General features: G+C 43.7%; 1 long non-coding RNA gene across 4 annotated transcripts in view; it reads left to right on the top strand.

Moving 5' to 3' along the window:
* LOC144773384 (uncharacterized) overlaps nt 1-27,066 on the top strand; it is an 898,081-nt gene that overhangs the window by 297,797 nt on the left and 573,218 nt on the right. For 3 of the 4 annotated variants that reach the window (XR_013599969.1, XR_013599968.1, XR_013599971.1), the window contains exon 2: nt 14,376-14,437. This is a non-coding gene — a long non-coding RNA (uncharacterized LOC144773384). Of the gene's footprint in view, nt 1-4,168; nt 4,312-14,375; nt 14,438-27,066 lie in introns of those variants that run through there. The other variant, XR_013599970.1, reaches the window with a different exon arrangement.

The raw sequence follows: 27,066 nt of genomic DNA on the forward strand, positions 1-27,066 counted from the left end.
AAGGGTGTGTTTCATTCGTATCCAATCCAAATCACCACGGTATTGCTATGTCATCATATGGTGTCATTTTGCAGTCCGTGAGTTTGCGTTGCTGTTAAATTCATCGTTTAATTTGGATGGATGGATGCTTAGGACTTGCCCGTGACATGTAGAGAATACACATTTTCTTTTTTTCCCCATGTGATTAGTTATTTGTATGTGAATTTCGTGTGTATGTTTTGTTTTCTTAAGTCAGGGAAGCGTTCTGTATTTTTTCTATTTATATTCTTCACTTTTCACTTCTGATTTTTGCTTCTGTCCCAAGATCAATTTCTCACTGAGGTGTGTTATTTGTTTAAATTTTTTATTTCCATTCTGTTTTTTGCTTTTGTTTACCTCTTCTTTCCCAGAATCCCTTTGTATGGTCACTGATGAGAAGCACGTTTGGGTCTGTCCCTTAGTTGCTACAGTCGCCTACCTATCCTAGTTGTTGAGACTTTGTATACTAAATAGGCCTGTTCGAAAACGCTTCAGGGTTGAATGGTATCAACACGTATCAGCTTTTGGGAGATCTCTAAAGTTCAGCTACCCGTAGCAGCATTAATATTTCAGTTCTGATATCTTGCTGGTGTCTTTGGCACACTTGAGAACGATCCACTGTCTAGCTTTAGCCTCCAGATTTCCGGATATTTTTTAGTGTCGGTGTGATAGTATCCAAACTCTTGGTTTTCCACTAGGCTGTCTATGTGCTGTAGTATTCCCCCAAGAAAGTACATTGGTCAGTAAATTGGCCACACATGTCATGACAGAGGGCAGTCACAGGCACAGAGTGTCAGAGGAACCAAAATAAATGCACAGTTGTAGCGGTGACCTTAACACATGGTACCTGTTTTATAAGGAGAATGAAAGATAAGCCAGCAGTCCAATTGTGATCCAAAATTACCTCATCATCCAGGAGTCCCTCAATTTAGTACATTCCAAATGTCAACACCTGGGGCATTAAATTACCCAAAGTAGGACCACACAACTCTGCAGGGATGAGGAAATGCCAATGGCCCACCTGACTAAGCTATACAGCTGTTGAGGATGTTTTATAGTCCTGAATGATTTTCGCTGCTCCTTACAGGAGGATGGGAAAGTGGAGCTGTGACCATTCATTCCCTTAAATACCACCTTACAGTAACAGAGCCCTTAACAACCCAGAAGTGATGCATACTCTGGGAGTGCAGATCTGCCTGCGGCCATGATTTGCACTGAGCAGCAATGCCTTAGTAGCCTCTGGAGGCCTATTTTGGCTGTCTTTCGGACATGGTCGGTGGGAAACACTGAGAGATTATCCTCTACCAAAATTCACCTCACGGGGAAAGTGACCAGCTGCCTAACTATCAGGACAGACACAAGTTACGAGCAATTGAAAACACTGAGGGCTGGTGTCACAAAGCGCTCTCTAGGAATAATTGTATTTTACTACAGCCATAGTTGAGAATTACACTTGGGTGTCTATGTCACAGTCTGAAAAAAATTGCTATGAGCTGGAATGGATGAGCCATTAACCCGGTGAGCTAATTTTGGAAGAGTCGGGCTAAAATAAGGCTCGTGCTTACTCCCCTGTTGGGTTAGAATCACTCCCCTGCTGACTTATGATCGCTCCCCTGCTAATTTAGGATCACTTCCCTCTACCTTTGGATCGCTCCCCTGCTGCCAAAGGATAATTCCCCAGCTGGTTTGGAATCGCTCCCCTGGTGGTTGAAGATTGCTTTAGTGTTGATATAGGATCGTTCCCCAGCTGGTTTAGGATCGCACCTGTGCAAGCTTAGTAGCGCTCCATTGCTGGTTTATGGTTGCTCCCCTGCTGGTTAAGGATTGGTCCACTGCTGCCACTGGATCGCTCCCCTGCTGGGTTTAGGATCACTCCCCTGCTGCCATAGATCCCTTCCCTGCTGGTTTGGGATCGCTCCCCTGCTGGTTTTGGATCGCTCCTCTGCTGGTTTGGGATCGCTCCCGTGTTGGTTTGGGATCGCTTCTCTGCTGGTTTGGGATTGCTCCCCTGCTGGTTTCGGATCGCTCCCCTGCTGGTTTGGGATTGCTCCCCTGCTCATATGGGATCGCTCCCCTGCTGGTTTGGGATTGCTCCCCTGCTCATATGGGATCGCTCCCCTGCTGGTTTGGGATCGCTCCCCTGCTGGTTTGGGATCGCTCCCCTGCTGGTTTGGGAATGCTCCCCTGCTGGTTTGGGATCGCTCCCCTGCTGGTTTGGGATCGCTCCCCTGCTGGTTTGGGATTGCTCCACTGCTGGTTTGGGATCTCTCCTTTGTCGGTTTGGGATCTCTGCCCTGCTGGTTTAAGATTGCCCCTCTGTTGGTTTGGGATCGCTCCCCTGGTGGTTTGTGATTGCCCCTCTGTTGGTTTGGGATCGCTCCCCTGCTGTTTTGTGATTGCTCCCCTGCTGGTTTGTGTTTGCTCTCCTGCTGGTGTGTGATTGCTCTCCTGCTGGTTTGTGATCGCTCCCCTGCTGGTTTGTGATCGCTCTCCTGCTGGTTTGTGTTTGCTCCCCTGCTGATTTGTGATTGCTCTCCTGCTGGTTTGTGATTGCTCTCCTGCTGGTTTGTGATTGCTCTCCTGCTGCTTTAGGATCGCTCTCCTGCTGGTTGAAGGCTGCTTCGCTGTTGGTGTTCACACTCTTCCTAAACACCTTGTCTAAAGGTGAACTGTGTTCTATAGCTGCCGTATGTGGGGTGGCTCCTGTGGCTTCTCCCTGCCATTTACCATATATACAAATGCTACCCCGCCACAGGCGCCTCTGCAATCACCTCCTGGCAGTGTGCAGTGACAAGGACGCCACGCCAGGCTGCCTCAGACTTCATGGGCCACCCTCGCACTAAGTAGCTGTGTTTTGCTCAAAGCTTGTTTGTGACTTAGAAATTTCCTGGAGTAAGACGTTTTCTCGTGAAAAATAAAGTTTTGTGATTCATGGGGAGTAAGCATGACTTACTCCTGTAAAAACACGAGTAAGCCGCAATTACTCACAGAAAATGCTTTGCGAATCAGGTTAAAAGTTATGCGTCATTTACATTTTAATACCGGAGTGAGAAGCAAGTGTTAATTAATACAAAATGGTTTATGAATTGGGCCCTAACATTTTTGGTAGAATCGTGCACACACATTGTGGTTGCGGGATGAACAGTACAGAAAATTGCTGCCACATGTTCTGTTGGCATATTACATTTGAATTGTTCAATACCATATGTGCCTGATTATCTATATGCAGCTCACAGCTGAAAGTTCTTCAACAAACACCAGGGGAACTGTCAGGGGAGGCACTTCGCTGTGGGTGTATTTTTTCCCCTATGATATTGTTCTTTAGTACAGTCCCTGTGAGTTTTGCCCCAAGCATTAAGCACTGACAGGCCGGTTTATCTCTTTTTAATGTACAAATAGTTTATATCTGCTCGTGGCTCATCGCATGTTTATAATTACGGTCTGTTTTGTGTTTGTTTTGCGCGGTCCATTTTTCATTTTTGCTTTCGTGGCTTATACTTCTGTGTTCAAAGTACTCACTTCGTCTTAGTGTGGGAAAATGCAAAAAGAACGAGCCCGTTGTATAACACTTCCTTTTTACATTACCATACAAAAATGTATTTTACGTTTTTTTTTACACTAGAGTATCGGGAAAAACTGCAAAACGTTTAAACATCGTGGACAGCAATCTTTGAAAACCACTCTCTTCCAATCATAAACAGCTGATGGGTGGAAAAAAGTACCGGTACCCTCTCTTTCGATTAAAGAAGTGCAGATACGGAGTACCAGGCAGTACCTGCCCATTTACAGCCCTGTATGTACATGCTGATAACATAAACATGCCAAAACTTACAGACGGTCATGCCAGTCCTTATAAAATATATAATAAGGTGCTTTTCCACACTCCTAAGATGGCTGCCTGGGACCCGGCCTGGAAGGTCACGTGCGTGCAGTTGTGCTCGAAGGAGGCAGATATGGAGCGCATCCTAGGAGCGCGAGCCACAGCCGGACAGAGGAGCTTTCCCCGTTCACACACACTCGAGGCAGCTGAGGAATCCGGAGCCGGCCGTCTGATCTCGACCTCCGTCGTGATTCACTTGCAGTTCACGCTGCTTTTGCTTTCTGTGGAATAATGAAAAGCCAAGTCAACCGCAGAGGATTTGAACCCGCAGACCACAGGCTGGCAGGAGGCCAGCGCTCTGGTGTGAAGAGGCCGGGGCTAGCGTGCTGCCAAACGGGCGCGTGAAACTCTCAGAGGCTACTTGTGTACGGAGGGATTTTATTGCGGTCGTTCGAGAAACTTCTCCAGCCTGGGTATGGTCATACTTTCATCTAATTTTCCGCGCTGACCAAGTAGAAAATATCAAGGCTTCTTAAAAATAGTTGCATATTTTATTGACAAAAATACATCCATTCGTCCCAGCTTTAAGTCGTTTTGTTTGTTTTTATTGCAGTCACTCACCATATGTTTATAGACGTTTCACAGAATGCGCATTAGTTTTAGTCCTTAGTTTATCTCTTTTCTGAGCAGTTTGCAAACTCCGAGTCTTAATTTATGCCAAATGCTGCGACTCTCAAATCGAATTGAAGTCTGGGAATTGAAAGCTGGTGGAGGTGACACTTGAAATTCATGTTCCATGAATATTTAGTGCATGCTTTGACCCTTGCTCTAACGTCTGGCGATGTAAGAGTTGGCAGCGCAGCTAGCAATGTGCCTCAGGAGCAGCGGCACCAGACCCTAGTAGTTTATTTATTTATTTATAAAGTTTGAGGCGGCGGCGCACACTGACTGAACCCTCATTATTGCTGTATTTGGCTACCCATCCTGTTGGAGAGGGGCCAATTTCACTTACCTGCACCAGAGAGCATGGCCATGGGACCATCTTACAGCACTGGTTAGTGCCCGTAACTCTGTGACCACAATAGAGTTGTTGTCATCCTCTTCAGTTTGCACGCCTCTTTGGCCTCTTCTGTGTATTGTTTCCATTTGTTCGGTTGTCTCTTAGGAAAATCACGAGTTTGTCTTTGCACTGTTTAAGACTGTGATGATGTGGTTTGTTTTGATTTGAGATCACGTTTGCAGCAGTTAAAAAAGTTTGAGTCAGGTGAATGCTTGCTAATTTCAGGGCGGAGTATGGTGGGGGCTGAAAAGGATGGCTCGGGTTGTGCGTACATTTTGAGAATTAATGAACACAGTTTCTGCATATTTTGGTTCTCTGGAGTCTCTGAGCCTCTGGTCTCCTTGTCAAGCACTGTTATTAACTTGGATGAAGATAATGCGAATTGGGTACGCAACAATGCCAGAGACTGTCAGGCATATTGTTTTATTGTTGTTGTGAGTTCTGGCAGCCTTTCGTCACAAGTGCACAATAAATCCACACTGTTATTTTTAAAGGCTTTGCTGTAAACATTTTTATTGCTGCATACATTTATCAAACTAATTGCAGAAATCAATACAATTGTAGCATATACTTAAACAAAAAAATTTATATATTTATATATGTGTATATATACACAAAATATGCAGCATGTTCTACGTGGTGCATATATAAGAAACCCTTCTTGCCTACTCCTTAAGCATCAAAAGTAATGCCATAATGAAGGTCACAAGTTCAATAGAATTAGCACACTTTCATACATGTACTTCAGTATGTAGGTTAGTCTGCATGACAAGGCTAAATTATGTCTCTAGTGTTTAATTTGAGCCTGTGGAACCAGGTGGGGCCCACCCGCTCTTATATTTGGGGACCACCACTTATTATTCCATAACAGACGTTGATTAAGAGCAAGAGGGATACAAACACAAATGGGGGAAAGAAGGAAGAAGACCGAAAAACAGTGACAAAGGGTAAAAGGAGGAATGAAAAGGAACCTGCAAGAGTGAGTTAAAAAGGAAGAGAATGTCTGGTAGTGGATTTGAGGCAACAGGTGAAATCAAGAAGACTACGCAGCTTGCTGTTCGGCAATCGGACTCTCAATAGTATCGACCATAGGCTTCTGAGCAAGATTCTGACCCTCAGTACTTATTCTTTTCTAAATTAAGCTCTGTCTCATTTGCAAATATGTTATGAGCAGGGCTACTGGTACTATGCCATTCTGCAGCTGTGGCTTTTTTTAGCATAATTATTGATTTACTGCATTTGCCACATAATCCATCATCTTCTGCATAACTTGACAAAAAATAGTTTCTAGCTCAAACTGATCAAAAGTTACAAAAAATGTGGTGACTTGTTTGTGCACAGTGGAAGGCCCTTCACAAAGGTTAACTGGTCATCTTTCAGTTCCTTATTTGTGTATTTAGTTGTTAAGCTGGTTCTAATGAAGTCAAATCTTTGCACAGACCGTATTACCATATGTAACAATTAATTGAAAAATAATGAAGTAATACTATAAGACAATGTGCTGCATTATGCTGCATAATTTGCCTTCTCTTGGCGGATAATTTAGTCTGCGGCATAATTTGGTGCTCTCCTGCTGCATAATTCTAGTGGCCATGGTTATGAGACACACGTCTTATATGTCCTTGTCCTAGAGGAGTGGTGGGGTTTGGTATATTTTGTTTGTTAAGGAGGACCTTCAGCCTGCAGCAGATGTTGACTCAGGAAATCAATTGTTTGGTTGCGAGGGGTGTGGTGGCGGGATTCAAATGAGAGGAACACAGTCTAAGAAGGAGCAGATGCTGGGCATATTGTTGCTTAAACCTGGGTAGTCTAGGTGTCTGTTGTGTGCTTTTGGAGAGTATGATTTACCAGATTGTCAGCTTGTCTGTTAGATATGCTGTCATTTCTGGTTGATTCCCTTGTGGTGGAATCAGGATAGAGGGATAATGTTTAGAGCTTGAAGTGGAAACTGTTATAGTTAGATTAGTATGGGCTGATGCAATCATCAAGCTTGGCAGTGGGTGACATCATTGAAGGGTGTCTTTAAATATAACTTTGATAACCCAGTGTTTTTTACAATCTAAATGGAAGTGAACTAGGACTTCAACCACACTTATCAAATCAGCAGAAGAATGATGTTTTTGGTTTCTTTTATTGATGGCCCTTTTTTGCTGTGTTTTTTTATAGGCACTTTGTGAGAGGTTTATATTTTGAATAACTCATAGCAATTTGGCTGAAGTGGCTTTAATTTATTATCTTGGTTGGTGAATAACATGGAGATCTGGACTTGGTGTTTGTAGTTTGTGGACAATAAGGGGCATGTTAATTTTTAACGAGTTAGGCTGCATATGGCATCAAGTCAGCCAAACTGTCTTGGTGGTAAGACATTACCTGAGTGAGGGAATGTGCTGCGAAGCGCATATTGTGAGCTAAAGTATCGCCTTAAACTTGTTACAGAATGTTGAAGATCGAAAGTCTTTATTTTGTTTCAACATGCAACTTTTACTGTCGCTGCAAACAAACAGGTTACTTTGAAGCAGTCTTCTCCAACGAGTAGCTCGTGAGCTACTTGTAGCTCTCCAGCAACCTGTAAGTAGCTCTCCTGTGTGCTGCCCAGCCTACTAAATCAGAACATTTGCGTAATTTAATTAATATACGTATATCGAAATTGCTAGTGTACTCAAAGCAAAAATTTGTGTATTTTAAGAACTCATAAGCTGATGTTTTGCGAAAAATGGCTGAAATTCCAAAATGTATTAGTTGCAATTTGCATGATAAATCATGTTGCATTGAGGAGACATTATTGATATCAGTACCTAGGTGCCAAAGACAATACAACTGTCTCTCTTATGATTTACTTATAAAGAAGACATTTAAAATTAACAAAGTTGTTTTTACATTACTGCTGGTAGACCCTTCCTGATGCACAGATGGGATCACTGCTGGTAATGTTGCATGTGGTGGTCACAGACAGGGCCGGATGGGAATCCAAAGCAGCCCTGTCAATTTTATCAGACCGGCCTCCACCCTGGGTGATGGGGAGTGGGGGTGGGGGGTGCAAGCGTGCAGTGCTTAACCAAACAGGCCCCCAGCACTGTGGCTTTTGTTACTGGGGGCCGAAATTGCAGCATTGCTGCAAAACCAGCCCCCAGTAGCAGAACCAGCCCCCAACGCTCCAAAACAGGCCCCCCACCTTCCAGCCTCCTTCCGCTATAGTCAGTCCAGCTCTGGTCACAGAGGTCATTTTCTTTCATGCGGTCATATTGTGCACGGTCCTAGTCATGGCAATATATACGTTTCACTAGAGCACCTCAGCGGCCTTACCACAGGATGCGAGGATCAGTTGCAAGTTGCACTTGGACGGTCCCCATCATTGTCAGAAGATCCACAGCTTTGTATCCAAATTGGTAACACTCTGAGCCTTTTGTGTCGCCTTTGAAGCTGCAGGACACCACAGCAGCACAAAGAACCTGCAGTCAAGCTGTCCTGGCATGCTTGACTGACCAGGGCAGGCGGGTGGTTCCATCTTTTTCACACTGGAAGCCTTCTGCACCTGTCGTGTTTGCTTGCCTGCCATGTTAGGAAAAATGCAGAGGCAGCTTCGGAGCTTCTTTCCCATCTCTCTTGGCTTCAGTGGTTCCATTTATTTTCCTCCTTTAGTTTTCATTCGGTCTTGTTTTTTTTAGTTGCTCATTCACTAGCTTATTTGTGAACTAATCTCTCTCTAAATCCCCCCTACAGTTAGTCTTCTACTTTAACACTTTTGTGGGTTCCTTATCCTTTTCTTCTTACTTTCATTAATTTGCTCTCCTCGGTCCTAAGTTATTGAATGAGCTTGTGATTCAAGTGTTACAACTCTGTCCACAATTGAGACACAGTTGAAAAAAACATCTGATCACCTGTTAACCAACTAGTATTGTAAGATGTTTTTTTCTCATTTGTTTTCTCACTTGATTCTTTGAATTTGTGTTTGTTTTGATTAAAAGCACTATTATACCCAATAAAATAAAACATCACACTAATGTTGCAGCGCAACCATTCTAATTTTATTGACCTCCTAAAGTATTATGCTTTTAAGGGTGGAAGCTGTTGTTGTTTTACTCTTTCCACTCCTGCTTTTTTTGTACCTCTGTAACTCGTTTTTTTCTCTTTATCCATCTTCCTTTGGTAACCCCCCCACTTGTCTTTAGTGTACTCTTGTTGCTTACTCATCTTCTCTTCTCCTTTTGACGGCCCTTCTGGTATATGTTCTCCACGCTAACACCAATGTGACTAATTTGAATTGTGCCAATATTCTAACATTTCTTTTTCCAAATATTGCAAATCATCAGTGTATTGATCATTTTGTGCCAGGCAATTTTCTTCTGTCAGTGACATGGCATATTGGCTCATCACGTCAAACGTCAATATAAAATAAAATACTTTGTTTCCAGCAAGTTGCATGTATTAAATAAATTCTTTGCCTAGCAGTAGTGAAAAGTGTCTCCGTATATTTTTCAGCTCTCCAAAATAAGTTGCAATGTTCGATCTATTTAAGAAGGGCCCTCATAATGTCACTGCCACCTATGACTAGCTTGCTTAGATTCATCGACGATTCCTTGTTAATCTATGTCTTTTCTTGCATTTTTCTCCTCTGCTTTGTTAAGATTTTGTTCATTCTTTAGCATCAGGTTGAACCTTTTGTGTACTCTTTAAGTGACCTTTACTTGTGTCCTAGATCTTGTTCATGGTCCTCAATCGTGTCCAAGTTCTAGTAAAATTCAGCAACAGAATCCCCAGTCGCTGCTCATGTCGGGGAAAAGAGGAAGGGCAGGGGGGTTGGGGGGGGGAAGGGGGGGGGGAGGGGGAGAGGGGGGGGGGAATAAATATAAAAAATAACTTGCCCGCTGCTCTCCACCATCACACCGCGTTCTTCTGCGCCTCTCCTCTTCTGAAGGCACAGGCTCCCAGCCTGGCCTGTGGCCAATCTTGAAGCTGCTCTCATCATGAGAGCAGCTTCAGGATTGGCCTGAGCGCCATCAATTTGCACTCCAGGACAGACTGGGAGTCTGTGCCGGCTCTCTCCAACCCAGCAGCTTTGCTGGGTTGGAGAGAACTTTCACTGCATATGATGGGTTTGGCCGGCCTGAGACAACTGGCCCAATCATCATGTGCAGTGAAGGGAGTGCACATACCACTCCCTTCAGTGCCTGTCATCACTGTGGCCCCGCCCCAAAGACTCGGCACACGGAAAATAAAACGATAATAAAACAGGTTTTAAACCCATTTTATTTTTCATGTTTTGGAGGGAGCTGGCAGGGAGGGGGTGACGCTCTTCCACCATAGTGAGAGTCCCTGGTGCATGACGTTGAAAGTAGGGCATACTGAGGAGAGGCGACCACTGTGACAGGGCGGGCCATACTATGAGCAGACACAGAATGTACTGACATAGGGTTTTATAAGTTAATTTGAGATAATGTTCTGTTCCTTCGTGACATGGCTCACATGTCATATACAGTCTCCTGGATCATGTGACTGAAAGAAAATGAGTGTGAGTCTATCTACCTCTTCTTAAATAGGACATGACAGGTGTATTTCTAGAGCACACTTTCATCCTATAGGAGTTGCTTGGTACCATTGACAAAAAACTGCAGTGTTGTTTCTCAACTCAGTAGTAGACATTTAGTCGCCCTTGGAAAGATAAAATTTGAGCAGACCCTTCCAAACTTGATCCTTTGATTCGTGCAAATGATGTATTAGGCCACTCAGGAACCAGGCTCAGCCTCTCATTAGTTGGATATGACCTATTCTAACAGTTCTCTTCCCACAGGTTGCAATAATATTAATGCTTCTGTACTCTACCCCAATAGAATAACAAGCACCAGCAAATTCCCTAACCTTGGTTTAATGCACATGGTAAAACATGAAGGTCAGAACATTAAAGCTGGAAAGAGAAACGAAAAGGTGAACTGTATTGAAGGAAGCTAGGGGATGAGGAACACCCATGGAAAGAGAGAGGTGTGAAGTACGAACACAAGAGGGCGGCCTGTCAGAGGGAGGTGACAAGGAGCACAAGAGGAAAGGGGGAAGGGGAGTTAGGAACACAGGACGTAGTGAGGGTGACTTGGAGTATACAGGGAAAGTGAGTAGGAGTAACAAGGATCAGACCAAATAAAGATGAAGGAGAGCGGGACATTAGTTGGTGGCGGATGGGAGGAGGTGATGAGGAATGCATAGTAGAAAGTATTGGATGATGAGACAGAGTGAGACACACAGGAGAGAGCCAGTAGGAGAGGACAGAGAGGGCTACGGTTGTAAAGAAATTCTTTATATAGTTCTCTGCAAACACTGGAGTGGAGGCAGAAGTATACATCCAAAACAGTCAATTGCGACAGGTGAGAATCGAATACTTCACTGGGCTGAGCCACATGTGATTGTCAAAGTGCCAAGCCATAGCAGCATTTGTTAACGCAACTAAACCAAACCCCTGAACATAACACAATAATGTATAGAAAGCAACATGACACAGTTAAAATATAGCCAGGCACATCACGAACAAACAGTCAAAACAGAACTGAATACAACAACTGCAGTACCAGAGAACAAAATTACATTGCAATAATCCAGCACAAACAACATCACCACTAAGATAAAATGCCACACAACAAATTTGCACACACGTTCTTGGCACCCATTCCTGACTCAGTGGCTTAGCTAGCCCAATGGCCGCCCATGGTGGTCCCTGCTTCTTCTGCCTCCAGCGGCGGCCCAATTGAAGATCCGGTGGGGGGGCTTTGGGGGTGCTGGCGAGATTCGGCTGCAAATACCGTCCTGCGACAGCCGCAATGTAGAGGGGGGGGCGGGTCGGTTGCCACCCCTGGGACTGCAGGTAAGAGCGGGAGGATGCCGCCGCCCCAAAAACTCGTTCTGCCCGGGGCATACCACCCCCCTCCAACCCCACTTGCTATGCCACTGACCTGACTCCAGAAGCCTGTTTTTAGGTCGAGCAGACCTAAAAAGCATGCGAAGCATGCTTTTGTCTGCGAAAGATCTTTTGCTGGCGTGTCTGGGGGAATGTGAGACGTGTACAAGCACGAGCCTCTGCCGTCTCCGATTTGCACTCGAGGGCGCGCACGTCGCCGTGCACATCCCCTGCCTGTGATTCTCACCTAAACACGCAGTCAGGCACACACGCAGGCAGGCACACACACAGACGCAGGCACATACAAGCGCACGCACACACAGCCACACACGCACATGCACCCCCCCCCACACACACAGCCACGCACGCACCCCCACCACTCACGGGCGCGCACACACACACACACACACACAGATACAACCCCCCCTCCCACTCACCGTGCTCTTTCTGCCTCGTCCGTGTCCCTCTCTCCCTCGGCAGCCATTGGGTGTGTCTCGGCATGGGAGCTCCACAGCGCTGGTGGTCACTCGGAACGGGACCCGGGACTTCAGCTGCCTTAGCGCCGGGGCTCCCTCTCCAGCAAAAAGCGCGCATGCGCGGGCAGCCCCCGCCCTCAGTCTCAGCCCAGTCCTGAGAGCTGCTTTCGGTTTCGCTGTAACTCTGTCTGATAATATTACATTAAATCCACGTACACTGTACGGTTTACGTACGTGGTATTTTTGTACATAGATTTTCCGTTTGTTCTGTTGACAGACACCCGTAGACCCGTTAAGAACTTTTGGTTTCCATTTTCAGGACTGATAAAAATATGTTGGGTGTCCGAACTTTTTCTATATTTCTTTTCAAAGGAATGAGAAGATATCCGTGCATCTCCCAACCTCTGATGAGTCTGGCATTACCCAAGAACTTTGTTTTTCTTTTTTTTGCAGTTTTATATAGCACGAATTGCTTATTGGAGCACTTTAAAAAAGCACCAGTTACACTACCCAAGAGGCAAATCCATTTGGTTTCATTTTTTTAGGCACGGTGAGATTAAGTGACTTGCCCAGAATCACAGCATGTTGAACCAGGTGGGCGGGGTCATGCCGGTGCTCAGCAGCATTTGCAATGCAATAGGTCTCGCATTATTAAAGTTTGTGCTATTGGCATTGCTAAATAATGCAACACCAATAGCTTAAACTTTAATAATGCGAGACCTATTGCATTGCAAATGCTTGTTATGATACAGTCATAAGAAGTATTTGGAGCAAGAGCTGTCTTAACTTACCACCGAGGACATAAAATAGCCCCAGTCTGAAATTGTATGTGATCTGGACCCCTGCCTTTTAAAGACTTCCTTAGAGGCATTTTCGAACCTTAGTGAAAATGCCTAATAAGTAGATGTGTGTGCTCTTGCATAGAGCTTAGGTTTGTGTGCACCTTCAGCTGCTGTTTTATTTCTCTTTCACAGAGTGGGAACAATGGCAGCGATTCTCGGTCTCATTGAAGTATGACATAAACCATTTAGATGCCGATCGCAGCACTGATGTTTTGGCATGTAGTCAAGTTACTAGTTATCAAATATTGTTCTATTGTGATGCTGTGAAATTGTTTTCCTGTCACTAACAAGGATTGTAAGAAAAGGGAAAGTAAAATGCGTCCTGCCTCATTCTGCTCTTAATAGAATTTATCGCCAAATCCATGGGTGGACGAGAAATCCATGTAATCCATAACATTTAAAATAAATTACTTTCTGGCCGTCGACCTGATTTCTGTAGTCCTAAACCCTACTTGTAAATGTCCAGCATGTTATTGGGTATTTAATACTGGAGTTATTTTATATGCATTGCTCATTTGGCATTTAGAGGGACTGCGGAACAGAGTGCCAAACTGCTTTGCTCTGGATTACTTACTCTTTTATATTAGAACTTGAAGTAAGAATGTAACCTCCTAGTTCCAAAATGTAAACTACAGACACCAGAGCATAACTTTACCTTCTGTTTACCTTCTATGTCAAATAGGCTTGTTTGAAGCACTTTTACTGTATTATATTCCCTTAAAAATTAAGAGATGTTTTTAGACCTTTACAATGTATGATTAGTAATTTACAATCTCCAGAGTTTAAGGGAGTAAGATACTCTTCGCACTCGTATTTAATGAGCGGTAGTCTGCTTGTTAAAGGTGCAGGCCTTTCACATTTGGAATGAAACGGGAATTAAAGTACCTAATGAATTTACCTCTTCCCTACTTCAACATATCAAAAAAATGGACATTATACCAGGTTCTGTTAAAAAAAGTCTGGGCATTATCTATGGCAAGTGCTGAATTACCTTTTAATCTTTCCTCCAGCAGCCACTTAGAGTAGGGTCGAGTTTGAGAACAGTGGGGTTTCACAGAGGGTTCTAACACCAAGATTTAGACGAAGATGAAGAGCTCAGCCTCCAATTATACTGGCTTGCACATTCTTTCATTATTGAAAAACACAAAATGATAATAAATCTGAATCGTCAGACAAGAAATGTATTCCAAAATTCAGTGGCGATTTGTATACGTTGAAAAATGCTGGTGTGGGATATGGAATGCTCGTCTAATCAATTTTTATGACTTTCATTTTCTAGATTGTGGGGGAATGCTTTCTGCACAGCTGACAAACACGGCGAGCCAGCCTGACTGACGACTGGTGAGTCAAAGTATCTTGTTAGTGCTGTTTTTATGACTTAATTAGTCTGAAGCTCTTGACTCTAATGAAAGTATAGTTGCTTTGCCAGACTATTTGCCGTATTCTCGTTTGGTTTACAAAGAGGAAAGATATTTTTGTGTTTGCCTTGCACTGTCAGGAGGAAAAATTACTGTAATTCAGCATTCATTAGATTAATATCAAGTAGTTTGCTCCTGTTGTGTTTTAAAATTGGGGTAACACTTGCCTGAACATCTGAAGGGAAGAACACGATTTTCAAAGAATTTAAAAGGCATCTTCACAAATTCACTTCCCTTAATTGCTGTTGTCAATAGAAGCAGCAACACCTTCCACATGGGCTCACATGCATTCTGTGCATTCCATGATCTCACATGCATAGACTTTTCTACAGCAATAGAAGTTAAGTCAATGTAGCCTGCTGTATAAGGTGCATCCTTGTAAAAGCGGTGGCTCAGATCATGCACAACAGGAGTAACGCAAAGTTTTATTTTACTGTACCTTATGACTAATTGGAGGATGTAGAGCACTCCTTTTGAGCACTGTCCTTGTATTCAGATTAAGAGCAGTGTACTCACATGCATGGTATGCTCACAGAACTAGGCCAAGGCGTATAAAACATATTCATTTTAAAAGTCTGATTTTGAAAGGACGCTTCTTGCTGACATTCTTCCACTCGCTTTTAATAAGGTTTCTAGGATGATCTGAAAATGTTGCTGCATACCAACAGGTTTGTAGACTTATTGTGCATGAAAAAGTGGAAAACTGCCACAATAATGCTTGCCCCTGCCTTTGTCAAAAGCATGTCAAGCAGAACACTTTTTTTCAAATAAATGTTCCTTTATTTGCATGTGAATAATAAATGTATGTGAACTTTGACAATTTTCAAGTCATATCCAATGTAAATCCTTCCTTATGATACATTCTTTATATTAAGGATTCTGTAACGGATCCACATGTTTTAAAAGTTTGTGAGTATATTTCCAACAAATCAACCTTCCACAAATACACCTTCTCTACCTCCCACTACCCCAATAGGCATCATGTGGCAACCAGGTAAACACAATTCTTCCAAAGGGTCACATTGGTCTCTAGTCCGTGTTCGTTGGTATTTTTATTTTTCAGAGTTTTATATTGCGCGAACTTGACCCGAATTGGGTATCAGAACGCTTTACATAGCACCAGTTGCATTACATGAGAACACATTCATTTTTTATTTTTTGTTGGGCACTGCTAGATTAAGTGAATTCCCCCGAATCACAGGATGTCCAGCGTCATTGCCAAGACTCAAACCCAGTACCCCAGATTCAAAGTCGACCGCCCTCAGCTGTTAGGCCAACTCCTCTCGCCTTGGTTTGACCCCATAGATCAGTGGCTGGCTGCTTAGTCCCTCAATCCTGCTACTCTCCTCGTTTTAAACACTCTGTAGGTCGTCCAATGCACCCCACCACCTTATCCCCTCCAGAGTCTCAGCCCGTGTCCTCGCACTGGGCATGCTTTTCCCATCTCATACGGCAGGATTGCATCCTTCTCCATGGCATAGTGTGAAATTATATCATTTACCAGTGCATTGCGGGCAACTCGTGCCATTCCTCAGGGAGCAAAAACCAGCCGGGTCTGGTGGCTCAGTGGACTAACGCATCCTCTGCATGGACCTGTGTTCGAACTCATGGTCACAGGTTCAAATTCTGGCGGGTCTACTCAGCCTTTCATCCATCTGAGGTCGATAAAATGAATACCAATGATTTGGGTAACAAACATCTGTTATTCAGCACCATGAGACCCTGACAGAGTAAACGTGCACTTTACAAATACACGTGTTATGTTACAAAAGACATTGGCGCTTTGCAGCACCTCCAGAAATAATCATGCTGGAGTTCAAACGGTGAATGAGCAATAAAGATCCCTCGAATTTTGTCTTTATCTTGCAACAGTTGCTGTTCGTTCAAAGCCAGAGACCAAATGTCAGGAAAACTATGTCTTCAGATTGCTGTTTACTTTTCTTTCTCGGATTTTCGGACTACACAGTGAGAGGGTTTTGTAAAGTGAATTATGTGGTAATCTTGCTGGAGTACAGGTTCTGCAAAAGGCAAAGATGGAGGATGCCATTTTTTATCACAACACAATTTAAATAACTGTAAATCTGCTGTACCAATATTTCAAAATACATCAGCACAAATGAAGTACTTTTCTGTAATTCTGAAGTGTGATGGAAACAAAGATTTTTAATAGGATCAAAACAATTCTAGACACTTTACTCAGTGATGTGCAAATGCTAAATATTTTCTCAAACCTGATTTCTACACATTGCTGTTTGTGTGCTTTGTAGTTTTTTTTAGGAAAACTGCATGTCTCTGAACATTTAGTGACCATTTTGATAGAAAATGTGCTCTGTATTAATGTATAAATGATTGTGCACTACCACAACATGCATTAGTAATATATTTGAGCAGTGCTCGAATTTCATTGAAAAAAGTATGGGAACTGTGATACTGCATTCAATAGGGGTGTGGGCGGTGAGCGTGGTCAAAGATGTGGCTAACAAAACAAAATATTCTGTACGTTTTTGGTCTTTCACCATCAGGTTGCTACATATTAAATAACACACAGCTGAAATGAAAAATAAATAAAAAAAATATGTTACTCCGTGCGAAATGCAATATTTCTCGTTATGAAACCTCTATTAGTTAATGCACTGCAGGGGTTGGTGTGTAACCAGAGAGCCACAGAATTAAATCTTGGTTGTTGCAGTGGAGAATAGTGGCTTGTGTATTTTTAGTGCTACGAGGTCACAGCCTATGGAAGAAAGCACTGTGAATATGTAAGTCATTATTTTAAACTCGCATTACACACAGTATAAGATAGACTGCTACAAAATGCGCAAAAAGGTTTAAGATAAAATGGTGCTCCAAAAGATAGATTTTAGTAATACCCTGACTGTACGTACTACCATTTTTTACATAGTTGTCCCTACAACACCTTAGTGTTGTACTAAATAAGTACAATTACAATTAAAAGCACGCGCTCACAGCACAATTGTTAACTCTTTGCACAACCATTCAAAAAGAATAAATCTTTGTCATCACAAAACTTTAAATAATTCAATCAATTAAAGCCAGGACTCGCTCCCAAGCATCCTTTACATTTGCATATTACCCTTTACATTTGTAGACTTAAATCATTGCGTACATATGCATTTTTTTCCAGGCAAGCAGGAATTTTGGCAGGGCAGACTTGTTTAGCTGTTTGCCCTTCTTCAGTTTCACAGCACAGGAGACTCACTGAATGACCATTCAGCTGAAGCATTTAAACTATTGGAATTATCTGTCCCGGGATGGTTGCCTTTCAGCAAAAAGTAGGGGAACGGTTCTCCATAAATCAACAAAAATATGGGCACGCCATGCCCCTCTGATCCTACCCACTTCAACCACTGTATATGACGCAGTGTGCTCCAAAATGCACCACCAGCTATACACCACGCCCTTACAATTCTCCTGCTGAATGGGCGTGGCTCATTTGCTTTACTTATTCTTTGAGTGGCACTTAGATTTTTCACAATCCCTTTATCCCTTATGTAGCACTGATGTCAGCACCCTCACTCGGAAAATGTTATCAGCACCACTGACAAAATATTTATTAACAAATATGTTACAAGGAAAGAAAACCTAAGGTTCGAAACCACCACCGTTTGTAGTACACCAGCCAGTGTGACTCAAAGGTTAACTCCATCTGAACCCCAAAGTGAATTGATGGTGATCCTAGTGCTTAAAAACTACAACCCCTTCATATAAAGCTTCCGTGATACGTTTGAACGATATGGATCACTGATCCTTAATATCACATCCATGATTTGTGGCACGCAGAGCTCCTCTCCTGGAAGGTATGCATTTTTATGCAGTTAAGTGGCTTGTACTTTCTACTGTATCTGATCTCTAAAGTGGACACATTGACAAACTATGGAATAGTGTCTGGCTAGACAACTGGGCAATCTCCCAAATAATCTGAAGGAAACAAGTCTGGGACAAAGGTTCTGGAAGCCTAATTCCGATTTGTAGCTCTTTTATTAGTAGCACTAAAACACCTTGGATTCTGGAAACCCAAATCCTACTCCGGTCCCTAAGTGCCCATGACTGTGTGATGGTTGAGATAATAGAACTGAGATTAGTGTGGCCATTGGGTGGTTTGAGCAGGTTAGTCATAAAGTGGCCCGGCCAATCCATCCGAGGGAGCTTGTTTATTTATTTTTTTTCAGATTTATTTAGCGGTACTCGACTTAAAGATATTGGAGCACTTTACATGAGCACCAGTTACGTTACACAAGGACACATTAATTATTTGGTAGGTGCGGGGAGATTAAGTGATCTGCCCAGAATCACAGGCAGCCGCGGCCGGCAGTGGGAGGAAATGCAGGGCGTGACGTGGGGAGGGGCAGGGTGGGGGGTAGTAATGTATGGATTACGGAGTTTTACAGGTAAGTAAACATTTAAATAAATAAAACGAATTTCGTTGCGCGCACTGCATCGCATTTTGGGATGCAGTGTACTCAACGGAATTCGTTTTATTTATTTAAATGTTTACTTACCTGTAAAACTCCGTAATCCATACATTACTACCCCCCACCCTGCCCCTCCCCCTCCCACGTCACGCCCTGCATTTTCTCCCACTGCCAGCCGTGGCTGATCACAGGATGTTGAGCTAACGCAGAGAATAGAACCCATTTCCCCAGCTCCAAGTTTAGCAGCTCTAGCCGTAAGGCTGCATTCTCTCCCCTTAAAGCCTTTACCTTGTTTATGAAGAATCTGTAGAGGTTGCCATGTAGGTCTTGCAGTGTGGAGCCAGGACTTAAATGATTTAGTGAAACCATTCAAATTTGTTTGTAAATCTTTAGAGTTATGCTGATGGCTGAAGTTTCTGGTGTTAGGGAAAGAGGGCCTTGCTCTATTCCATTCTGCATGTGTGGGCTTGATGTTCGATGCCTACTTTTAGTGAACTGGGCAAAGTGGATAGTGTTGGCACTCTCCATATACAAGATCCTTCTTCTGAAGAGATTACTTATTAAAGCCCACATGTGGGATACTACAAGCTGCATACATTTTTAAAGCCAAACAAGAGATATCTTACAGACAATATGTATGATGAATAACTAATATCAGTTGTGACAATGCATGCGTTAAATACGCTTGTCATACCCTTATAATGAAATGCATTGATGCATTGACTTTTTACTATGCATTTTTCACAGTGACAACTGATACATGGTGTGTGTGTGTGGGGAGACCAGATGGTTTACCTTCCTCTCCTATGCACTTAGAATCTTCTATAACATTCCCTCCAGCATCAAAACCCATCCAACCATCCTGTAATTCAAAAGGATATAAGACTCATCTGTTCAATGAGCATTACCATTTTACATAACAGGAACCTGCTTGTCACTTGCCTCAGTGCAGGCGATCTTGAATCATAAATTTGATCTCTCACCTGCTGTTCAGCACTGTGTTGCTTCCCGATGAGATGTGCTCTATATATACCCTTTCCTGTATACAAATAGATTACTGCAAGTCCAGTCTCTATCAATAGATATCACAAGCTAAAAATCCCCTGTATGCTCAATATGTACTTTATGGAGGTGAGCTGGACTACAGTTGGATATCACTGGTAGGCCATGCCATGTGTGGATTGCACCACTTATTGTGCCATCCATTAGTGTGGCACGGGAAAATATAGCTTCAGTCCTAGCATTATAGCCTGACAGCTGCATTTTAAGAATGCAGCCTAACCTCTCAAAATAACTCTTTTGACAGGGAAAAAAATCCCTTCATGCCAATATGAATAAGTCACCCCTGCGTATGCCTAATAGCCCACAAGGTGGAGTGCATATTATTTAAAAGTGACTCTTGTAGACATTCAGTGTTGCCATGTGCTTACACTGACAAACTCACAACAAGCATTAGAAATGCAATCGGGCTCGGATTTATTTGAGTTTGAGCTAATGGCATTGTGAATGCAAATGTATTGTTGCTATGTGTTATGGAGTGTGTTCATGTGGTGTGTACTGCCAGTGATCTCCTTGTGAGTGTGAGAATATTGCACCGTTACTGCCTGTGATGTCCTTCTTGTGAGTGTGAGAAGCTTGCGCCTCTGCTGCCTGTGGTCTCCTTGTGAGTGTAAGAAAGTTGCACTGCTGCTGCCTGTGATGTCGTTCTTGTGAGTGGGAGAAGATTGCACCTCAGCTGCCTGTGGTCTCCTTGTGAGTGTAAGAAGCTTGCACAGCTGCTGCCTGTGATGTCCTACTCACTACTCTGCACTCACTACTCACTACTCTACTCACTACTCTACTCACTACTGTGCACTCACTACTTACTACTCTACTCACTACTCACTACTCTGCACTCACTACTCACTACTCTACTCACTACTCACTACTCTACTCACTACTCACTACTCTACTCACTACTCTACTCACTACTCACTACTCTGCACTCACTACTCACTACTCTACTCACTACTCACTACTCTAATCACTACTCACTACTCTACTCACTACTCTACTCACTACTCTACTCACTACTCACTACTCTACTCACTACTCTACTCACTACTCTACTCACTACTCTGCACTCACTACTCACTACTCTACTCACTACTCTACTCACTACTCTGCACTCACTACTCACTACTCTACTCACTACTCTACTCACTACTCTACTCACTACTCACTACTCTACTCACTACTCACTACTCTACTCACTACTCAGTACTCTACTCACTACTCACTACTCTACTCACTACTCTATTCACTACTCTACTCACTACTCTGCACTCACTACTCACTACTCTACTCACTACTCTCCACTCACTACTCTACTCACTACTCACTACTCTACTCACTACTTTCTACTCACTACTCTACTCACTACTCACTTCTCTACTCACTACTCTGCACTCACTACTTTACTCACTACTCTACTCTACTCACCTCACTACTCTACTCACTACTCTACTCACTACTCACCACTCTACTCACTACTCTGCACTTACTACTCACTACTCTATTCACTACTCACTACTCTACTCACTACTCACTACTCTACTCACTACTCTACTCACTACTCTACTATCTACTCTACTCACTACTCGACTCACAACTCTACTCACTACTCACTACTCCACTCACTACTCTGCTCACTACTCACTACTCTGCTCACTACTCACTACTCTACTCACTACTCTACTCACTACTCACTACTCTACTCACTACTCACTACTCACTACTCTACTCACTACTCTACTTACTACTCTACTCACTACTCTGCACTCACTACTCACTACTCTGCTCACTACTCACTACTCTACTCACTACTCACTACTCTCCACTCACTACTCTACTCACTACTCACTACTCTACTCACTACTTTCTACTCACTACTCTACTCACTACTCACTACTCTACTCACTACTCCCTACTCACTACTCTGCACTCACTACTTTACTCACTACTCTACTCACCTCACTACTCTACTCACTACTCTACTCACTACTCACTACTCTGCACTCACTACTCACCTCACTACTCTACTCACCTGAGAACTTGTTCCATACAGTGCCTAATCTCTCCCAAATTGCCTCACAAACTCTCTGACGTAGGCTGGCGGTGGTCTGCAGCCTGCCAACAAATGGAACATTGATGCCCCACAATGCTTATGTTAGAACATTCAGGTGCCCTCTATTTTGCTTTACTTCCTGTTGTGACCTTGCGGTGTACTTATCCTTAGGGAATAGTAGTGCAATAGATTTTAGGGTCCAGGCTGTGGATAGTTGTACGAAGTTACTTGCCTAGAGGAGGCTTGTAGTAAGTTATGTGTCTGGGTAGCAAAGTATCGGTTCCCCATGACTGCATATTTAAATCTTGGAAGGTACTATTTAGGAAGTTAGCTGCTTTTCTGCAGAGTGAAGAAAGGGCAATATAGCTTAGGCATTTTTCGAGCGAATTAGATTTCTTGAAGGTAACAGTGCAGAGGCTCCTAAGTGTGTGCCAGCAATGACTGTGTGGCCACGTGGGTAACTGCCTAGAGTCTGCCCCACGAGCATTCAAGATAAACAGAAGAAATAGCATTAACACAGTTCAGCTTGGATTGACTAGGCTTGCTTGGTGATTGCACTGACTTGTACTTGGCTTACATCACTAAAGCAAAAGATAACAACAGAAACTACACAGATCGTTTCGGGCAACAGTTGGGAAGAGAAGTAATATCACCTTATAACCCTGCATCAGAATTTATTCTACCTTCCATATGATGTCCTGTTTACCACAGCTCAAATCTGCGAGATACGGGTAATCTGAAAAAACAGATATGAAGCAAAATGCGTGTTGTTTTTTAATGCCACCGCGGGTTACCTTTCTGCACCGCGTGTTGATGGATGTTTTCAGATTTTCTGCCCGACCTCCAGTGCGGTTAAATTCCCATCTTTCCCTCCCCATGTGCTTCGATCCCCTCCCCCACCTCTTCTGCCCGTGATTGCCGCTCCGTCTCGCTCGGTAGTGGCAGGGAGATGTACTCTCTGTTAGGTTCCCGCCTCTACATACTGTAGATTTCCTCGACGAGCATGATGGTGATTTCCGCTCTATTGTAGCGGGGTGATCGGATTACGTATTTACTTGGTGTTAGAAGTCGCCTTGACCCGAGATAGTGTCAATTCTGCATTTCAGGGCAGAAAGTGAATCTCTCTTCGCGCTTATTAAATCTGAAGCCTGTGTGCACGTGAGGAGGACGCGCGCCCGACAAACGCACTGCTCTATGGTGAACGCGCGCACACCATCTGGAATGCATTACACGGCCACCCTGACAGCTCCTAATTAAGATTAATGCACTGCCGAGCACGTAACCGCTGAGAAAATGCCCAAAATGGCGCCCGACAATTGCATCTGCCCAATCGCATCACGACTACTAAAAATACATCACCGCGAGGACCAATCAACATTCAGATAATACAAAAAAACCACGCGCACTAAGGAATCTGTCTTTCCCGAGCCCTAAAGAAACTTTTCTTTTTTTTTTCTTTTACATTAGGATCTCGGAGCTCCGCCCCGAGCCCTAAAAAGCTATTTTTCCTGTGGAAGACTCTGGCACTTCTATGAGAAAACTATAGTACATATTAGAATATTAATCCTGCTATCTCGCTTTTGAGACCAGCTACAAAAATAGTTGAGTATTTATTAAATGCTCAATGCAGTGGTGAAGTTGGATTTTTAATAAATATTTAGGGAAAGTAACTTTTAGAAAGTTACAATTTCCCTGCATGGAGCCTTTCGGAAGCTAATTTGCATTAGCTTTCCAGCAGTTGCCCAGCTAGTGCTTGACAATAATGAGATGTAAAATCTGTTCCTTGAAACTAAAGATGGACGCTGTTCCTCTATGGGAGGTGCCTAGTTAACTTAAGTTAACTTAGGTGCGGAAACCAACCGCCAACAAGTAAGTGGTGGTGGAGGGGAAAATGCTAGGAGGAAGAGGGATATGTGGATCCCACTTTTGCGGAACTAGGGCCCTCACACACCCAGCAAGCTAGGTGTCATGCTTCATCATCTGCACCTGCTCCTCGTTGGGTTGGCGCTGCAAAACCCAACGGGCACCTGCGAATGGGCTCTTTGTTGGAGATCTTTTGTTCCTTTGCCGTATGATGAAGTGGAGGTGTGTGGCCCGTGGAGGTGTAGGGACCCTAATAGATGAGCATAGTTTCAACTGACCACCCGTCCATAGGGGAATTGCCACTCTACACGTGTTTAACGTGGTGGATTACCAACCAGAATAAAACATTATTTGGAATATCCAACCTCTTTTATTTTTTTGAAAACATATTTTATTGTTAGGTTGCACATGTGATGCAGGGCTCTGCACTCCAGAAACAACTGCAGTATCAAATATTACATCAGCCGGAAGGCAATTGACTTTTCTTATGGTAAAACGAGCAAATAAACAACATGACCATGCATATGAAACCACATTTCCCCCCCACAACAAGCCCCCGCCCCCCAACAACCCCCTCCCTCACACTCTCCCCCAAAGTCGCACAAGGTCCACAGAGTCCAGGCTACAAACAACCTCCATAACACTGAAGAATATCTGCATACGTTCACCGAGCCCCCCGCCCCACCCCAAAACAGACCCATACCTCCCATCAGTCACTCCTCCAGAAGATCCTCTGTAGGATAGGAGGCTCTAGCCACTGTATTCTGCCCAACGCTTCCATATTTTAAAATGCTTTCGTGGGCATCCCCTGGCAACAAAGATCGGTTGTTCCAATCCCATACAAAAGTCTAGACCATTTTTCCACGCCGCCACAGACGGGGCTTGTGGATCTTTCCATGCCCTGGCTATATCTCGCTTTGCCAGTGTGAGGCAAAGCTGCATCAGGTGTCTTTTATAAACATTGCCACTACCCCTTCCATAACTAGTAGCAGGGCAAACTGTGGCGTGCGTGGGTGTCCCCACCTGAAACACTTCTGACAAACAGCCCAAGCCCCCCTCCAGAACCGGTCTAGGGAGCTACAGCACCAGACTGTATGCAGAAAAGTGCCCTCCTCCTGGCCACATCGGAGGCACTCCGGGGGGGGGGCAATCTGTCCTCCAACCTCTTTTAACGCTCTCACTTCACTTCACCATAGCTACACCTCCACGGGCCACACACCCCCACTTCATCATACGGCAAAGGAACAAAAGATCTCCAACAAAGAGCCCTCTTCCTCCTAGTATTTTCCCCTCCACCACCACTTACTTGTTGGCGATTGGTTCCCACACCTAAGTTAACTAGGCACCACCCATAGAGGAACAGCGTCCATCTTTTGTTTCAAGGATCTGATAGTGCACGCGTGCTGGACCTCTTTAAAAAGCTCCACTGTCCCCATTTTTGATATAGATGTAAAATCTGTTCCCAGAGCAGAGACAGGAACCTGGGTGTATGTAGGTGTTTTCCTCCCCACTGTGGAAAGAACAGTTGTGGTGAACCCTGGAACTTTATTGATTTGTAAAGGGCTTGTCCTTTCACAAGTAAATGTGAGGTGAGACCTGGGGAAGGATAACCCTTTTTCCCATGAAATGCTGGCTCCAGACCCAGTCGTAGGGAAGCTACTCCCAGAACCCATTTTGTGTGACCATAAAAGAGGGGGCAGTTAATTTCCCTGAGCACACCTCTGGGTGGGCACACAGTTTGTGTTTAAAGGAGAAAGTGGTTTCCCATCTTTGATTAAAGGAGTAAGGTATACTTTGGATTGCCTGCAGTAGAGAAAACAGAAACTGCTGAAAATCTGGGTAGAGTTGCCTTGGGAAAGCTTACCCCAAAGGAGGAGCCAGGAGTCACCCGCATTTACTAGCTAATGTCATCCATAAATGTGGCACCCAAAGCACCCTCCTTAGAACACTTTCTGGACTTGTGGAAAAACAGAAGAAGATGGCTGTCACCTGATGTTTGAGACCTGTAAGGAGACTAGAAAGGCTAGACCTGCCGTCACATGTACCCCGGACAAAGAAGTGGACTACAAGGGTCAGTTGACTGACTTTCTGTGTGGCTTTAGGGACTCAAACAGCAGCAGTAGGCCTTTTCCTGAGTGCACACCAGATCACTTGCAATTAGACGTGGACTGGAGCATGATGATGGCCTCTGCTGGAGAGAGTCCTAATCTTTAAGTGCTGCCACTGAGATCCTGAGACCATTGACTCTGTCTAATTGGACGTCTGCAATCTCTGAAAAGCAGTTGGATTTAGAAAAATTATGACTTTCAGCTGCTGTTGGATTGGAACAACACCCCAAGTTGATCTGACCAAAGCATGACTTTGCTGGACTCAAGAAACAGTGTTGTCCTGCTTGGAGCTTGTCTACAGCAGCAAATCCTTTTCAGCATGCTTTTGGTGCGAAAGTATCAAGTCTTGTGGAAATCATTGTCTGATACAGCCGGCAGCCTTGTTCTGCTGGAGGATTCTGAGCTCTGAAAAAGAAACTGTCTGAACATAGAAATCTTGACCAACTGCAGGAGCGAAAACTATTCAGCTGACAAGAGGACTTCCTTGGGTGTGAAAGTCAGTCTTTTCATGCCTGGAGCTTTTATTGTCAAAACCAACAACTTTAGCAGGTCCTCATCCAACGGCTATCTGGCTTTGAGAGAACCTCCTCAGAGACAGCCTGCAACCTTACCCCACTGTATGACTCCGACTTTCATTTCAGAGACTAAGTACTACGGAAAAATCTTTGACAGGGATGATCTTGCTTGGCATATCGTCTCATGCCCCCTAGCAGTCAGCCTGAAATCACACCTACATCTCTGTCACCTGTGAACAGTGATTACTGATTGCCGCTTTACTTTTATCTTGGTGTTTTCTCTCTTTAATATTTAAAGTTCATATCTCCAATTCCCCTTATTGGAATTTCGTTATTTTGGTGTCATTTTGTTTATAAAATTCTGCTCTTTGTTTATGAATTAAGGTGGAATATTTAGTTGGTTGTGTCTTTGAATATTTTGCCTGGAACTACTGTGGGGGACTACGATCCACACCAATAAATAACTCACTTTCTTACAGTGGTCGAAGTTGCTTACCGACAAGTCCAAGAATCTTGCCTAACAAGCA

This window comes from Lissotriton helveticus, chromosome 8 (assembly GCF_964261635.1).
Source record: "Lissotriton helveticus chromosome 8, aLisHel1.1, whole genome shotgun sequence".
NCBI classification, from domain to species: domain Eukaryota; kingdom Metazoa; phylum Chordata; class Amphibia; order Caudata; family Salamandridae; genus Lissotriton; species Lissotriton helveticus.